Below are 18,900 nucleotides of genomic sequence, written 5' to 3' on the forward strand. Positions count from 1 at the left end.
ACATCTGGTGCATGTATATGTTAGTTTCAATGAGGGGATCAGACAGGGGTCAAAATTATTCCTGAAAACAAGAGATACAGGGTATGCAATTAAGATGAACTCTGAATGGATGTACTGCCAATCACATAGTAACTGGCAGCATCCTGTGTCACTTGAAACAACCAAAATTAACAACAAAACCGAGCAAAGTTGAACAATGCTGGAGAAAAATGTGACCCTACTAAATTATATTTATGTTATTTGATGCAGCAAAGGAATTTCCAAAACCAATATTCATAATACAATTTTGTATATACATATATTTTTTTTAACCTTCTACAATGACTTTAGAAACAAACTACCAAAAAAAAAAAAAAAAAAAAAGATGTCTGCTGCACTTTTCTGCACACAGAACTATTCTAGAAACATCTCATAGAATTAACATTCCTCAAAACACACTTTGGAAAACTGATTTTGTTGTATAAAGTCAACAGTCAAATTGAATGTTCATTATCAATTTTGAGTGATACCATGCTGAAATTATAATACGATTAAATTTCATATAATTGCATTTTAATTTCAAAAAGTTGAAGCTGTAAACTGTAAGGATGTCTTTACTAGGATTATTACCTCAAATTAGAAGATTCATTACACTCAAAGGAAAGTCAGCACAACAGATCCAAGAGAGAAGATAAAATCGTCAAAAGATATGATATACATTTAAGACATTCCTATAATAAAAAGGTTAATTCTAATACCAGGTACAAAAAATGCTTTTTAAAATTCAATCAATGAAATTAAGTAAATAATAGTACCCATAAGAGTTCACTTTATTTTTTCCATAGCCATAATCTAATTTTTTTTTAAATTTTTTTATTAGTTGCTCAAAACATTACAATGATCTTGATATATCATATATTTTATTCAAATGGGGTACGTAATCTTAATCTTATTTTTCCACGTGTACAGATTGCAGGATCACATTGGTTATACAGCCACGTTTATAATAGGGCCATACTAGTGTCTATTGTATTGTGCTGCCCTTCTTATCAATTTTAATTTTCTTTCCTACAATGCCTACTCCTAAATGCTATTATAATGCTCTTTCTAAATCACAGGTCTTCTCATATTGTCCTCATAATCAAACACTTGCAGTGGCTTCCCATTGTACATTCAGTTAAGTCTGACCCCTTCAAAAATACCATTTAATGTAATCCATAACCAGGCATCAACCAACATCCAAATTGGTATTCCTCAGCTCACTTTGACCCACTCTGATTTTCAACAAAAATTTCTGAGATTTTAACATGATTTAGGCATGATGGTAAGTTGTAAAATATTCTGTTTCAAGCCAGGTACAGTGGAGCACGCCCATAATTCCTGGGTATTCAGGAGGCTGAGGCAGTAAGTTTTAATATCTTAAAAAAAATCAAATAATTAGAAAATTATGCCAAAAAAATAAAATCATGTCAAAAGTTTTATTCATAATTCAGATCAACAACATTTTCAAACATCTATTCTGCTTCAGGATATTCCCAAAGTAATTTTGGACAAAATTGAAATTATCAAATTGCAAGAAAATTCCCGTTACTTTTCATTTTAAAATGAAATTTACCTTTTTACATTTGGAAAGTCCAGATGTAGCAAAAGTTTTTTTTTTTTAAAGGTCGGGGGAAAGTTGAGAGCAGCCTTTCCATGTTACAAGCACAGGTCTTAGGCTAAGGCCCAGTAAATCTTCCCAAAGGGTCCAGGGCTTGGAATTGGCCAGTTAGGGTTTGTCCGCCGCCTTTTCTCTCTGGTCGCGGAGGGTCTGCCCCCCCCCCCCCCCCCCCGCCCAGGACCTCTCAGGCTTCTGTCCATTGTGGTGAGGTCTCATCGACCCGCAGATGAGGGCGCTACCCGCCGCCCCGGTCTAATGCGCGGTCCAGCCAGGGCGTCCTCTGCCCTTTCTGGGCTGGAAGGGGCTGACAGCCTCCGCTGCGCTCCCGCGCCACCCTTCTCACCACCGCGCCTGTCCTCCGCGGTGGCCTCGCCTGAGCAGGACAGGCTGGGCTAGGAGACCCGGCAGTGGAGGGCTCCACCAGACTCCGCTGCGGGGTCCTGGAGGGCATGAGGCTGCCGCACTTTACAGTCTGGCCCGGCCATGTGCAGCCATAGGGGGGCTCCCGGGAGTGGTTGCGCTTTTCCAACACCAGGATCGCTGCCGGACCCCAAAACAGACACTCGAAATCCCCGTTACTTTTAATTTTAAATTTCTTTTGTCAGATTCAGATTGGGGCCTCAATGCCTTTCCAGATTTAAAAAAAAAAAAAAAAAAAAGTACACTACGTAGTCTTCTGGCGCTGGGTTTAGAGCGCTTGCCCAGCATGCACAAGGCCCCTGGTTCCATTCCCAGCACCAAACAAGACAAAGTTCTTGGGTGCCTAGTAGGTCATTTTATTTCACAGTGCACCAGGAATATTATTTATGTTTTTCATATTGACAGTCAAAACCTAGTTTAACCAATTACTCTAATATTCAACAGATTTTCTTTTTCCTGTGATCTGTTTAATTAGTGGGCTCTGAGTTCAAGTCTCCAGCTGAAGGTGTGTTCTATTCAAATTCCATCCGCATCCTTCTGCACATGTTGAAGGATGAGCTGGATTAGCAGGAATCCTTGACCCAATATAGATCGTCTGTTCATGTTGCATAAACTGCCCAGAGTTACTTTCATAGAAAATCCTCTTTCACAGCCGGGCTGGCTGTTCTTGGCCACTAGGGAGGACCTAATGAAGATGGTGCGGCCGCCCTACTCATACTCATCGCCATAGCCATCCAGAGCGCGCCCGGGGACAACCTCAAGCTCGCCACATCTTCCAGTTCCTGGCCGTCAGCTTCCTTTTCTACCAGTGCAGCAAGGCTGGCTGGCAGAACTCCATTCGCCACAACCTGTAGCTCAACGACTGCTTCAGGAAGGTGACCCGTGACGAGGACGACCCAGGGAAAGGTAATTACTGGACTCTGGATCCAAACTGCCACATGATGTTTGACAACAGAAACTTCGTCGGAAGCGAAAGAGGCGTTCCAAGGCCAGAGGAGCTCTGTGGTAACTGCAGGGACTTCCAAGTCAGAACACCTGTCTTCGGGACTGCGGACTGACCAGAGTGGGTGGCACACCGGAGGGATACACACCTCCTCGGTGCTGTGGCCAGTCGCCCGAGACCGAGGGCGCCAAGAATCCCGTGTCCCCTCCGGGGGCCTGGTGCTGGCCTCTGGCTCCTGCATCAGCACCTTCTTCAGCAGCCTCGGCACCCTTAGCGTCTGCAGCAGCGGGAGCATCAAGCGCGCCAGCCCAGCAGCTGCTACCTGGGGGTCCAAGGCTCTCAGCTGCCCTCAAGCAGTGCTTTCCCCTGCCACCTCCACCTCTGAAGCCTCCGCAGACACCGTCGCTGAGCACCAGCATGGCAGCAGTCAGTGATCTTCCTACTACAGCCCCTTCCCTACCACAACCCTGGGCGCCAGAGCAGCCCCTTCAGTAGGCCCCTGTACAACTTTGGCAGGGTCAACATCTATCCCTGGGAGGCCTCTGAGGTGTAGGCCATGCTTCCCAGATTTTCATAGCACATCTGAGGTCTCTGCAGTGCGGATTCCCAGTGCTGGTCTGGGGCTGGGCTGATTCTGCGTTTCTCCCTGGTGATCCTGTTACTACAGTGGAGGAACCAGGTGGAACAGGGAACTCCTAGAACCCAGCAAGCTTTTACAGGTTTCCTGAAGATGAACCTCTGGGGAGAAATCCACCTGCATTCAGACCCAGGTAGCCTGTGAGCCCTGTGAGGGCAGGGGTCTGTCCGGTTTGTGGCTCTATGCCAGGTGGTGGGCTCAGAAGTACTTAGGCAGGTGGAACAAGCCCTGAAGTTGCTAGGTGGGAAACGAAGCAGCTGGCACCTGGAGCCGGTGGTTGGACCCACCAGCCAAAGGCTTGCAGAGCAGCTGTTTGGCTGTCTCCTGTCCAGCAGCTTTCTGATTGTTCTAGAAAAGACAGGTAGTTGGCTCTTTATTAGGAGACCTCTTTGTCTTTGGCCCCCAGTTATGGTTTGTATCAGTGTGTCCCAGGGAAGCCCTACAAATCCTTGAGGTGTACCCAGCTCATAGGTCACCTCTGGTACTCTTGAAGTACTAATTGCAATAAAACCATGCAGTCAGGCAGCCTGGGCATCAAGCATTGCTCTAGACTTGACAGGCTTTAGCCCACGGAATCTTCACCTTGCAGGAGTGGTGGGGAGAGCCCTGTCGCATGCTTGCTTTCCATGCAAGGGATGTGGAATTCTGAGATGACAGGTGACTTGCCCAAGGTCCCAGAAAGGAAATGGTGGAGCTGGGCCCTGGCTCCAGAGCTGGTGCTGGTAACCTGTATCCTAGGTGCTGAAGCAAACTGCATCATGGGCAGACATAAGTAAGTAGGCATAGCAGGAGCTGGATCTCGCTTGATCAAAGACTCTGGTTGAAATAGCAATCCCTGGTGATGTTCCCCTGAGCAGGAAAGGGGGACACACACCAGCTCTGCCTCACTCCTGCTGCCCAAGTCCAAGGTCTGGGGTGACTGCTGAATCAGTTGATGACATCCTGTCCCTCTTAGCTCCTATCCTGGGTATTTCATTTCTTAACCAAGTATTGTTAGAATTTTATTAAAAATAGTTTTAAAATGGAATTTCATAGTTTTAATATGGTTTGTATCAGTGTGCTGCCATTTGTGGTCAATTTTTTTTTTTAATAGATGCTTTCATTATCTTAGCACTCCCTTTCACTTCTCAGAGGCATTTTCCCTGAATAACTCTCATGGTCACCCTCCCAATGCCCAGCAGAGACCTGGTACATTACATGGCAAACACTGGGCCATTATTTGTTTAATAGTAAGTTATTTAAAAAGAGTTAATTAAAAATGAATGGTTAGGGGCTGGGGTTGTGGCTCAGCAGTAGACCACTCGCCTAGCATGTGTGAGGCCCTGGGTTCGATCCTCAGCACCACATAAAAATAAACAAATAAATAAATAAATAAATAAACTAAAGGTGTATAAAAAATGAGTGGTTGTTGGATTTATGGGAACAGCATTCCACTCAGATGAAGATAGCATCCAATGAGTCACCTTTGTGTCACATTTTTAGACTTTGATGTGAGCATTTTTAGACTGGAATTTTTTAGAATCAGGATCACATGCATATTGTAAAAAAAAAAAAAAAAAAACCCAACCAAACAAACAAAAAGCCTTTTCCCTATGAAATAGGGAAAAGCAGAATATTCTCTTTAAGATACAATATTTTTAAAAATTTTTTATTTTGAAATAGGGTGTGGAAAAGAAATCATTATGATTATGTCATCATTACTTTTTAACCATTATGCAGAAAGACAACCAAAGAGATTAGCTACTCTTCTACTGAAAAGTACAGAAAACTGTTTCTAAGGATATTTTTGAATGTGAGCAAGCATATGAACTTTTATAAATATTGTTTCTAGCACAATTCTATAATTATAAATTTATAATGTGAACCAGAGCAGCAAAGAAAAAAATTCTTAGGAAAGTAAACTGCATGCTGAGAAGGATCACATGAAACAAACTCTAAGTGGGATAAAAAAAAAAACCCTCTGTCATGTTGTCCAATACCAATGATCATGTCTTCTCAATTTAGAGAATACATGAAAATATATTAATAATGTAATACATATGTATATAAAATGTAATATATATAGACATTCTTATACATTCTTATATATAAGAATGTAACATATATGTATTACATTCCCTATATTTTCATGTATATATAGTGTAAATATATATAGTATATATTTATGAAAATATATAAAATGTTATTTATTTTTTGCCATATTGGAGATTCAACCCAGGGCCTTGTGCATGCTAGGCTCTACCACTGAACTACATTGGTAGCCCATTTTAAAATTTTAAGACAAGGTCTCCTAAATTGTCCAGGCTGGCCTTGAACTTGTGATGCTTCTGCCTTAGCCTCTCCAGTAGCTGGTATTACAGGTGTACACCACTGTGCCTAGCTCAATTATTTATTTTTTATTCGTTTAATCTACTTTATGGAAAAGAGAAATAGATTGCTTGAGATCAATGTAATTGAAATCATGAAAGAAAACTCTCTTGCCCAGCAAAATGAAATATGGCTTGGGATCTTTGAGCCATGGAAGCCTCTCCTCACCTCCTTCCTATCCTAACACACACCCAGAGTCACTATATAGCTGGGTTGGGAAGACTCAAAACTTTTCTCCAGATTTTTTAAAAATTTGGAATTCCAAAAAGTATTTTGAATTTCTTTTCCATTTTTTCATAGTAAAATACAAAACATAAAATTTACCATCTTAACAGTTTAAGTGTATAGATAAGTGTTATTAAATGCACCTATAATATTATGCAGCAATCACAACCATCCCATTCATGATTTCCCCACGATTTACTGAAGAGGTTATCCTTTCCGATAATGTGTATTATCAGGACCCTGTCAAAGATGACTTGACCATATTTGCATTGCTTTCTTTTGGGGCTTTCTACTCTATTACATTGTTCTATTTGTATATATTTGTGCCAGTGCCAAACTTTTGTGATAATTATTGCTCACTTTGTAATGTACAGTTGACCCTCTGTATCTTTGAGTTCTGCATCTACATTTTCAACCACTCACAAATTGAAAGTGTTAAAAATTTTGAACCTTTTTGGGACTGGCTTATTTCACTTAGCATGACATTCTCCAGTTCCATCCATTTACCAGCAAATGCCATAATTTTGTTCTTCTTTATGGCTGAGTAGTATTATTCTATTGTGTGTGTGTGTGTGTATCACATTATCTTTATTCAATCATTTGTTGTAGGGTACCTAGGTTGGTTCCACAGCTTGGCTGTTATGAATTGAGCTGCTATAAACATTGAAAACCCAAAGCAGAATATTCTCTTTGATATGTGGATGCTTACCTCCAACAAGAGAGGAGAAGATTAGAAGTTCATCAGACTAGACAAAGGAGCCTGAAGGGAAGGGAGGAGGGCTGGTAATGGGAAAGATAGTTGAATGAATGGGACACAACTTTCCTGTCCTCATAAATGAATAATCCATGACCAATGTAACTCCACAGCAAGACAACCACAATAATGGGATCCTAACTGGAACAAGTTATAGTTACTTTATGTATGTATAATATTTCAAAATATTCTCTACCGTCATGTAAAAAATAATAAAAAATGGTAAAAAAGCTAAACCCCCCAAAAATGTTGTCACTAAAATGTTGTAAACAATTTTATTCCTAATAAGCATAAAGTAGGCTAGTATATGCAATACTTTAGAAAAGATTCCTACTTGATATTCATTTTTGACAAATAAAATCAATCCAAAATATTTTAAGGAAAAAAATTTTAAAAATAAAATTAAAAAATTGTGTGTATTCATGCTAAAAATATTACATCTTTACAAGATACACACAAACTTTTTTCTTGTCATTATTTTCTAAAAAGCATAACAATTATTTACATAGCATTTACATTGTATTGGGTATTGTTAGTAATCTAGATATGATTCATATATATAGGAGGATGTGCATAAGCTGTATGCAAATACTATGCCTGTAAGGGGCAGGAGCATCCAGGGATTGTGGTATCCATGGGAGGTCCAGGAACCAGTCCCCCATGGATACCAAGGGATAATTGTAGTTTGAAATCAGGAAGTTGATGCCTCTACCTCTATTCTCTATTCTTAAGATTGCTTTATTTATTTGTGGTCCCATATAGATTTCAAGATTTCTGTTAAAAATCCTGTTGGAATTTTGATTGGGATTGCATTCAATCCCAATATGGCCATTATGATGATATTAATTTTTCTAAGTTGTCAACATGAGATATCTTTCCATTTATTTATGTCTTCTTCAACTTATTTAGTCAACGTCTTGAAGTTTTCAGTATACATACCATTCACCTCATTGGTTAAACTTTTTCCCAGGTGTGCAAATTAGTATGGCCTTCTCTAGGTCCCTGGGAGGGCTCCTGCTGGTTCCCTGGATGGGTCCCTGCTCTGGCAGACTGGCTCCAGACTTCAGCTGAGAGGAGACATAACTGAGTTACAGTGTTGCTTCAGCTGAGATGAAGGCCTGTTTCTGAGAGCACAGGTGGGCATGCTACCTGCTGGTTTCCTGGGCAGGCAAGGGCTACCTCTGGACTACAGGTGAGCAAGTCTGGAACTGGGACATGGTGGTTCCTTCAAGATCTAGTCTGACCACAGTTGGCTGGCCTGCCTCCAGGGGCATGGATATGTGTGTGTTCCTGTCAATCCCTGGTGAGCAAGACAACGTGTTCCTGGACTGTGGCTGGGGTGGGGGGTTGGAGCCAACTTGTAGGGATGGAGCTGTTTGAGGCCCTGTTAAGGGACAGAGGTCTACAGGCTGCCTTTGTGGACACAGACATGACTTCCAGTGAGTCCCTTTTTGGTCAGGGTTGCTTTCAGACTGCAGCTAAGGCAGACAGGGGTTGGGGCCTAAGTTACAGGACTGCTTCAGGATATGCAGTTGAAACTGAGGTTGGCAGGCTAGTCATTCAAGAGTGGGCATGACTCCTCCTGGGACCTTTGGCAATGGTGCTGGTAGTAGAACTGAGGCCAAGAGGGCCTGTTGTTCAATGTGCAGGGATTCAGGTTTTACTGGGTCCATAGCCAGAACAACATTTGGCAGGCCTGCCATTTGGATGTGAACCTGTCCTTTCTAAACAGTGTTCCTCTGTCTTGGACTCCACAACCTACAACATGCAGTTCCATAAGGGCACTTTCATTTGTAGATGGCTGCCAAATTCTAGCTGCTATGGGTGGGACATGAATAGGTCACTTGTGGTCCACCATCTTGCTTATATTACTCTTCTTTTATTCCAGAACTGGGGATTTAACTCTGATGCTCTATAACTGAGCTACAGTCTCACCCAATTTTACATTTTTAAAAATATTTATTTATTTATTTTTAGTTGTAGTTGGACACAATAGCTTTGTTTTTATTTATTTATTTTTATGTGGTGCTGAGGATCAAACCCAGGGCCTCGCACACACTAGGCAAGTGCTCTACCGCTGAGCCACAACCCCAACCATAAATTTTACTTTTTGTTTTGAGATAGGGTATCTTGAAGTTGCCCAGGTTGGCTTCAAACTTGCAATCCTGCTGTGACAGTCTCATGAGTAGCTGGGATTATAGGCTTGTGCCACTGTGCCTGGCTTCATATCACTCTTCTTGAACTACTACTTATCAGTGGAAAAACTACTTTTAGCTTTTATGAATATATGAATGGCTAAGTTAAATGGTTAAATTATATTTTGCATTTATTTCTCTGATGGAGATGGAGATAAAATTTCCTATATATTTTATTTTTTAATTTGTGTATAGTTTAAAAAACACCCTAATTGAATATTTACAAACTTATTATTTCAATCAACACCTCTCTCTCTCTCTCTCTCTCTCTCTCTCACACACACACACACACACACACACACACACACACATACACACACACATACATCTGCTGTGAGGCTTTGAGAGCACCCACCTGAAAATGATCTGTAGGTTCAATATTTTTGGTTTGTTAGAGATTCTATTTAAAAAGTATCACAAACTGGGTGGCTTAAACAGCAGAAAATGATTTTCTCACCATTCTGGAAGCTGAAAGCACAAGATCAGGCATTGGCAGCTTTCATTTCTAAGGTCTCTCTCATAGGTTCATGGACAGCCACCTTTCTTACTCTACATTCACATAGCTTTTTCTCTCTGTGGGTCTCTCTGGTGTGTCTTTGTCAAAATTTTCTCTTTTTGTAAGGACATCAGTCAGATTGAGTTAGGACCCTCCCTAACATGCTCATTCTAACTTATCCACCTCTTTAAAAGTGTTCAAATACAGTCACAGTCTGAAGTACTGGGGGGCCAGAACTTTAACCTATAACATTTGAGGGCACATAATTTGAATATAGCAAATATATATTTTCTAGTTTTAGTTATTTGGGCATTTATTCTGCTTAGTGTTCTGAGTTTCCTGGACCTGTAGTCGGGTGTCTGACATTAATTTAGGGAAATTTTTAGTCATTTTGCTTTAACTTATCATTATTATTATTCTTGTTTCTGGTGGTACTAGTGATTGAACCCAGGGGCACTCTACCACTGAGTTACATCCACAGTCCTTTTATTAGTTTATTTTTCATTTTAAGGTAGTATCTCCCTCGGTTGTCCAGGTTGTCCTATGATGCTTCTGCTCAGTCTCCAGAGCAGCAGGGATTACTGGTGTGTACCACCACCCCGAGCAATTTTTATTGTCAGGCTTTTTTTTCCTTTTTCAGTTTTGTAACTTTCTGCTGATATATCCTCAAGCTTTCTGGTCTTTCCCTTCATCAAGTCTGGTCTACTGTCAATCCAATGAAAGGCAGTTCTTAATTCTATTAGACTGTTTTGACATCTAGTATATCTTTTTGTTTTTTCTCTGACTATTCATATCACTGTTTATATTATTAGGCTGTTCTTGCATGTTGTCTACTTTTTTTCTTTAGTGTCTTTAGCACATATATCACAGTTATCTTAAATTTCTAGTTTGATATTTCTAACTTCCCTGCCTATCTTGGCCTGGCTCTGACACTTGTTCTGTCTCTTTAATCTCTGCTTTTAGTATTCATCATAAAGCTGGTTGTGACTTACAGGGTAAGAAACTAAGGCAGAGATGCAGACAGTGATGTGGTTGTGAGGGGTGGGTGAGGGGAGGTACTATACACTGCTGGGATGAAGTCTCAGGCTTTTAGTGAACCTCTGTCACTGGGTTTGTGTTTTGTAAGAACTTCCCAGGTTTGTCTTCCTCTCAAGTGGGATAGGAAGGATCAGGTGGGCTGGAGTTGGGCATTTCCTTCTCTTGGATAGTTGTTTCCCTGAATAAAACCAGTTTTTTAATTCATGCATGCTGAGGTATAACATTTACAAAATAAGACATATTTGTTTGCCTCAAATGAAATGATTTGTTTTGGGCCGTTTTGCAAACAGAAGGCTCTGTTCATTGATACTAAGGTGGTGCATCTTCTTTTGATTCTGTTTAGAAGGAGGCTCTGGAGTTCCCAAATTGGCATCCTCTAATGATGTATTTCTGAGAGGATCATAGGTGGAGAAGACTTTTGTAGTTTGGATTCTGAGGAGAATGGAGAGAAGTGGGGAGGCTAGAAAGAGTACTTAGACTATACTTAAAATGCAAGCAGATTCTGCAGTAAAAACGGGCAACTTCCCCCATCAAATCCTTGAAATGAACACAGCTATGTTGAGTATTAGGAATAAATAATAAATAATATAATTAATATTTACTGAATATTATCTCTGGGTGGGGATCATTTCATCTCCAATACCAACCCTACTCTTATTTGATATGAGTATGGACACTCCTGCTTGCTTCCGAGGTCCATGTGAGTGGTATGATTTTTCCCAACCCTTCACCTTTAGTCTATGTATGTCTTTTCCTATCAGATGAGTCTCCTGTAGGCAGCATATTGTTGGATCTTTTTTTTTTTTTTTGATCCAATCTACTAGCCTATGTCTCTTGATTGGTGAGTTCAAGTCATTAACATTTAGGGTTACTATTGAGATATGGTTTGTACTTCCAGCCATATTTGTTTATTTTTATTACTTAACATGATTTGTTTTTTCCTCTTTGATTAGTTTTTCCTTTACTATACTACCTCCCACTGTTGGTTTTCGTTGTTATTTTTCATTTCCTCTTCCTGTAATGTTTTGCCAAGGATGTTTTATAGCTGCAAATTCTTTTGCTGGTTTTCTAGCTGCAAATTCTTTTAACTTTTGTTTGTCATGGAAGGTTTTAATTTCATCTTCAATCCTGAAGCTTAATTTCGCTGGATACATGATTCTTGGTTGGAACCCATTTTCTTTCGGCGTTTGAAATATGTTGTTCCAGGATCTTCTAGCTTTCAGAGTCTGTGTTGAGAGATCAGCCGTTAACCTAATTGGTTTACCCCTAAATGTAATCTGCTTCCTTTCTATTGTAGCTTTTAAAATTCTCTCCTTATTCTCTAGGTTGGGCATCTTCATTATAATGTGTCTTGGTGTGTATCTCTTGTGATTTTGCACATTCGGCATCCTGTAGGCTTCTAGGAATTGGCATTCTGTTTCATTCTTCAAGTCTGGGAAATTTTCTAGTATTATTTCATTGAACAGTTGCTCATTCCTTTGGTTTGGACCGCTATACCTTCCTGTATCCCAATAACTCTTAAATTTGGTCTTTTTATGTTATCCCATATTTCTTGGATGTTCTGCTCATGGTTTCTTAACAGTCTCATTGAGCTGTCTATGTTCTTTTCAAGCTGAAATACTTTATCTTCGTTGTCTGATGTTCTGTCTTCTAAGTGTTCTACTCTGCTGGTAATACTCTCATTTGAGTTTTTAATTTGGTTTATTGTTTCCTTCAATTCCAGGATTTCTGTTTTTTTTTTTTTTTTTTTTTTTTTTAATATCCTCTATCTCCCTGTAAAGTTGATCTTTTGCTTCTTGGATTTGTTAATGTAATTCCTTGTCGAAGTGATCTTTCATTGTCTGAATTTGCTGTCTAATGTCTTCCTTGAAACTCCAGAGCATCTGAAGCATGTATATCCTGAACTCTTTATCTGACATTCCATCTGCTTCAGATATTACCTCTTCTAAAGTTGAGTTGACCTGCATTGCTTGTGGTCCTTTCTTTCCTTGTTTTTTCATACTGCTCACGTTTCTTTCCAGCTTTGTGAAACTGTTGTGTTATTGATTTCACCCCCCCCATATATTTATATTGCTCTTTTTTAGTTCCAAAGTCCCTCTTTTGTGGAGAAAGAATTGTTAACAGTTCCCAATATCAATAGTACATCATCTAAGCACAAGTTTTCATTATTAATACAATTATAGCTAGGCTCTATGTCTACCGATGTTAGCTTCAATTATCATTTAAAAATATACTCCTTAGTTTCATAAAGGCCTACCATTTCTGGTAGCATGAAGAAAACTGAATTTCAGGTGTAGGATGCTATGTTTAGGGGGAAGAGTGAGGGTATGGGGTTGATCTAACTTAGCAACTTTGGAGAGCTCTAACCAATAGATGGGTAATTAATGGAAGAATGTATAGATTCAAACTCCTATCTGTATTTAGAAGATTACCCTACTTATAGATAGTAAAATTTAGGGGGTTGAAAGTGGGATAGAGGGAGTAAGAAGGAGAGAAGAAGAAGAAGAAAAGAAAAAAAATAACAAGGAAAGAAAGAGAAAAAAGAGGGAGGGAAAAAGAAAGTAAGTGAGGAAAGAAAAGGGAAAAAAAAGTCTCTCCAAACCCTATTTTGTTTTATTATTATTATTTTTTTCCCCTTCCAGTAAGTGGCTTTGCCTAATCCTAGTTTGAGTCCCTGTGTTCAGGGTGATGGATGTAGCTAGTGTGAGAGGACTTGAGCTTCCACATGTAACCTCTCTACTTTTAGTCTCTGAGATGGAAACCAGGTGCCTGATCCGTCCCAGAACACACTGGTAGCCAAGCCCACCAGTTGATGGGTTTTAAGGGTTGGTGGGATCTTCCAAGATGGGTTCCATTTGTTTTTCTCCTAACGTGTTTGATGAGGTGGGGGGTGTTGGGGAGACCTTATGTTTGTCCAGAGCTCGGTCTGGTGACCCGCAAGCTGAGTTTCTGCGATCTGTGCCTCCTTTGTCTGACCCCAGTGCCCCATGACAAACCCTCCTCCAGGTCAGCAGGGCGGGTGGCTGGGCCAATGGCTGGCTGGGCCCCCTCCCCCCTCCCCCCTCCCCCCTCCAGCTCGGCTCTGGTCGTCTGCCTACTAGGCTGGCAGCAGAGCGGATGTCTGACTGTGCCCCCTCCCGCCTCCGGCTAGGCTGGGCTCTGGACGTCTCCTTACCGCGTGGGCAGAGCCGATGCCGCTAGCTGCGCCCCCCCTCCCGCTAGGCTCTGATCTTCTGTCTACTGCCCGGCCGGCAGAGCGGACGTCCCCAACCCTACTCTTCAAGAGAGTAATTATTGCTTCATTCCTTCAGCTCTGGGAAGTTGAGGCCGAGAAATAGAAAATGAGCTGGCCAAAGATAACAGCTTCCCAGCTCTGAGCTGGGATGTCACACTAGAAAGCCTTTGCAAGGCAGAATGGCCTGTGGTGCTTGTTGAAAACGCAGGTCCCATGCCTCTCATGTCTGACTCAGTAGTTCCCAGATGGGGCCCAGGAATGCTTATTTTTAACAAGTTTTTGTGTGATTTTAATGGGCAGCCTGAACATAGCACCTCTCAAGGCAACAGAAACTCTTCAAGCAAGCTATTGTTCAGGGTTGGACAGGCCCACTTTATAAATGTGAGCAGATAGACATGTAGGAGTTTTGCTTGAGAAGCTTAGAGAAATTGAAGGAAGCAGTCCTGCAGCTCATCCCCCTGAGACTGTGATTAGTGGCTGACATTTTCCAAAGGAACCAGGAAGTAGTGTGGGAATGGGAGCAGGGTTTAGGGCATAAGAAATGCTGGTTCAGGGGTAAATGGGGTTGCTCCCAGGGAAAAGGATACCTGGTTACCAATATTGCTCTATTTGGCACCTCAGATTTAAAAAAAAAAAAAAAATTGGACAGAATGGAACCATTTTTCTGTGGACATTTCCCTGACTCCACACACTGAGACAAGATAGCCTTTCTAATTAACTCTGCTTTTTTGGCCTAAACCCAACTGAGAATGTACATTTCATTTTGTTTGCAAGGAGATATGAAAACTGCTGAACATAGCAGTCAAAGATGGGAATATTTGCTGATCTGGGTAAACAGCTAGACAAAAGAGGTAGACTCAGGATTCAGAGGTGGCCTTGGGTGGTATGTGAGTTAGCGTTCCATCACTGGGACAAAGTACCTGAGAAAAGTTACTTAAAGGGAGAAAAATTTTATTTTGATTCATAATTTTAAGAGGTTAAAGTCTGTGGTTACTTGGCCCTATTGCTTTCGGCCTCTGACAAATTAAAGCAACATGGCAGGGAACATGTGATGGATCAAAACTGCTTACTTCATGGTGGCCAGAAATCAGAGTGGGAGGGTTGAGAAAGGGGATCTGGGACAAAAGACAAAATGTACCCTTCAAGGGCATTCCCCCAATGACATATATCCTCCAAATAGGGCCCACTTCCTGAAGTTTCCACCACCTCCCAATAGCCCACTAAGTTACAAATCCATCATGAATCCTCATAATTCATTTATGACATCATAACCCTTATGATTGAGTCACCTGTCCAAGGCCCCAGATCTGATCATTGTTGCACTGGGGAACAAGTCTTCAACACATGGGCTTTGGGGAGACATTTAAGACTGATACCAGAGCATTCTGCCTCCAATCTCCAAAATCTGATGTCCACCTTATTTTGTGACAATGCAAATTGTATTCACTCCATTTCCAAGAGTGCCCATGAATCAATAGTTCCAACATGGTTCAAACATCCAAGTTCAAAGTCTTCTTTAAAACTCAAGGCAAACTCTCTGATGTGAATCACAAAGCAAGTTACATACTCCCAAGATACAATGCACAGGCTAAATATCCCCATATCCAAAGGAAGGACTAGGAAAGTGATAAGGGGAACTAGTCCAAAGTAAGACCAGAACCCCAGCAGGGCAAACATCAATTCCTGTAGCTCTGTGTTTGGCATCTGTGTCACATGGTTGCATAATGTGAGCTCTAAAGGACTTCAGCAGCCCCTATCCCTATCACCTTGCAAGACAACTCTCCTGGGCTGGTTCTGCAGTCTACCTACTGCTTTTATTGGTTTTAGGTTCCTGGCATTTCTAACATCCTCAGGTCTCTATTTCAGCTCACTCTTCACTCTTTCAGCTTCTCTCATCACTCTTTTATTGGCTGTTCTCAAGGGTTCTGACCATGCCATGCACTGCCTGGCCTCCAGGGCTTTCCTTTGTTATTTTGGTGGAAGCCTCCAGGACCCTGTAACTTGTGCTTTCTTCATGCCTATAAAATGAGTACCCTGTAGAAGATGCCAGGGCATGCCACTGGCAGGAGTAATAGCCAGGACCAGTTGGAAAGTGGCTGCAGCAGCTACTGAGTTGCCTGGACAGCTGGACCATGAGGAATGAATCCCCAGGAAACAGTTCTCTACACAGCCCTGAGTCAAAAGGGTGCCCTGGGGATTTCTTTTAAAACAAAGTCTTTGAAATGGGTTTATACTTTTATACACTCGGCTGGGATGGAGGAGTATGGCCAGTTCCTGAGAGGTCCTCAGAAGATCTTTTCTATAGTTGCAATTAAAAATATTTGGTTTCTCTTTAATGGCACTAATCTCTTAAGCAACCACACCATCTTTGGGCTCAATCTGAAATCTTCTACTTTCTCTTGCCAAGCTGCAAGGTTTAAAACTCTTTCTGCTCTGTAAACCTGGCTAAAATCAGCTAGCACTACCCACACTACTACTGTGCCTGATCTCGTTATCTATTTGTTGTTTCAGATTACTAGTCCTGGGCATGGAAATCTAGCTAACATGTCTGATTACTGTACCTGGTCTGGCTAGTGTCTTTGGTTCCTGCTCATTGTATCTGCATATTGTCTCTATGTCCTATAGTTGATCATAGTATCTAGTATTTCTCTGTTGATTGTACCCAGGCACAGTATCTGGACAATGCCACAGTATCTGGGTGTTGTGTTTTCTTTACCTGATCCCAGTGTCTCTGTAATGTCTTCAGTTACTTTTCATGGTCACAGTATCTGGGTAGTGTCTCTTGTCACTGTGCTGAATAATGGTACCTTTGTACTGTTTCTGTTTATTGTCCATAGATACTTTGACCGTATTGGTTTGGGCCTCTGGCACATTAGGACATTATGGCAGGGGGCATTTGCTGGAGCAAAGCTGTTTACCTCATGGTAGCCAGGAAGCAGAAACTAGGAGGGGTGAGACAGGGAGCCTGGGATAAAATGGCAAAATGCACCCTCTAGGGTATTTCTCCAGTGATCTATGTCCTCCACCTATACCCCCAGCTTCTGAGGTTTTCACCCTTCCAAATAGCCCATCGAGTTATGAATCCATTGTTAATCTCATAAACCATCTATGAGGTCAGAGTTCTTATGATTCTGTCACCTGCCCAAGGCCACAAATGTGAGCATTGCTGCACTGGGGACCAAGTCTTCAATACATGGGCTTTTGGGGGGCATTGAAGATTCAAAACATAGCTTGGCTATTGTAAGTTGAGCTACTTTAGATTTTGATGTGGCTGTGTCACTGTAGTATGCTGTTTTCAAGTCCTTTGGGTATAGATGAGGAGTAGGATAACTGGGTCATATGGTGGTTCCATTCCAAGTTTTCTAAGGTTTCTCCATACTGCTTTCCATAGTGTTTGCACCAATTTGCAGTCCCACCAACAATGTATGAGAGTACTTTCCTCCCCACATCCTTGCCAACATTTATTGTTACTTATATTCTTGATAATTGTTATTCTAACTGGAGTGAGATGGAATCTCATTGTGGTTTTAATTTGCATTTCTATAATTACTGGAGATGTACCTCTGCATCATGTACAACCACAGGAATGGCATCCTAGATGGAATAAGTTATACTCTATGTGTGTATAATTTGCCAAAATACATTCTACTGTCACGTGTAACTAAAAAGAACAAAACATAACATTCTGCCCATAGCTCCTGAAGTCTTGGTGTCCACCTGATAATACAAACTGTATTTGGTTAATCTCCAAGATTTCTGTAGTAAATAGTTTCAACATGGCTAAAACATCCAAGTTCAAAGTCTCCTCTGAGACTCAAGGCCAACTCTTTGATGTGAGCCACTGTAAAATTTAAAGCACAAGGTCTGGGGCTGTAGCTCACTGGAAAAGTGTTTGCCTAACTAGTTTGATCCTCAGCACCACATAACCATCTATAACTACAAGAAAAAAAGAAAGTTAAAGCACAAGTAACATACTCCTCAGACACAAGGCACAGGGCAAAGATCCCCTTTCCTTTGGAAGGATTAGGAAAACGGTAAGGAGGAATAGTCCAAAGCATGACCAGAACCAAGTGGGTCAAACATCAATTTATGTAAGTCCATGTTCAGCATCCCTGTCACACAATGGCATGCTTTTACAGTGTGCCATCCCAATTACCTTGCAACACCACTGTTCACTGCTTTCAGCTTTCCTTGGCACACTTTCCACATTCCTGACATCTTTAACTTCCTGAGATCTCCACTGCTGCTCACCCTTCATTTCACAGTTTCTCACATCGCCCACTTGTAGGTTGTATGCATGGGTTCTCACTATGTCATGCACTGAGTCTCCTCTTTGGCTTTCCTTTGACATCTTTGGTGGAAATTTGTGGGATTCTATAACTTTTGCTTTGTATATACCTATTAAAAAAGCACCATGGAGAGGACATTATGGCCTGCCACCATGGGAGCAATACCCACCCACAACTTGAATGTGCCTACAGCTGCCTCAAGTGTCTAGATACCTGGAACATGGGAAGAAAATTCTGGGGCAACAATTCTCTACAGCGCCCTGTGCAAACAGGGTGCCCTGGGGCGCTTTCCTGAAACTGTCTTTCAAATGAGCTTATACTTTTATGTTTGAGTGGGATAGAGTGTGTGGCTAGTTATTGAGAGGTCCTCAAAGGAGCTTTCCTATTGTCCCAGTGCAAAGTATAAGCTATCAGGGGACCTTTAATATCCAAACCATAGCAGGAAGCATGCATACTTTGCTAAGAATGTAGATTCATTGCAGGCATTGGGGTCAAATGGTTCTCAATTCAGATCCATTTCTTCCACTTACCCTCAATGTTGTTGTGCAAACTGGATATGACACTAAACTCCACAAGCCTCACAGTTCATTATCTTTCAAGAGTCTTTATTGAGCACCTGCTGTGTTTGTTTCTATGTCCTAACCCCCAAGGGCACACCAACC

At 41.3% G+C, this 18,900-nt stretch overlaps 1 pseudogene; it reads left to right on the top strand.

The window, feature by feature from the left end:
- The first annotated feature begins 2,660 nt into the window (after nt 1-2,660).
- Nucleotides 2,661-3,555, top strand: LOC114087085 (forkhead box protein I3-like; annotated as a pseudogene).
- Nucleotides 3,556-18,900: the final 15,345 nt, after the last annotated feature.

Source organism: Marmota flaviventris, chromosome 12 (genome assembly GCF_047511675.1).
Source record: "Marmota flaviventris isolate mMarFla1 chromosome 12, mMarFla1.hap1, whole genome shotgun sequence".
Classification (NCBI taxonomy): domain Eukaryota; kingdom Metazoa; phylum Chordata; class Mammalia; order Rodentia; family Sciuridae; genus Marmota; species Marmota flaviventris.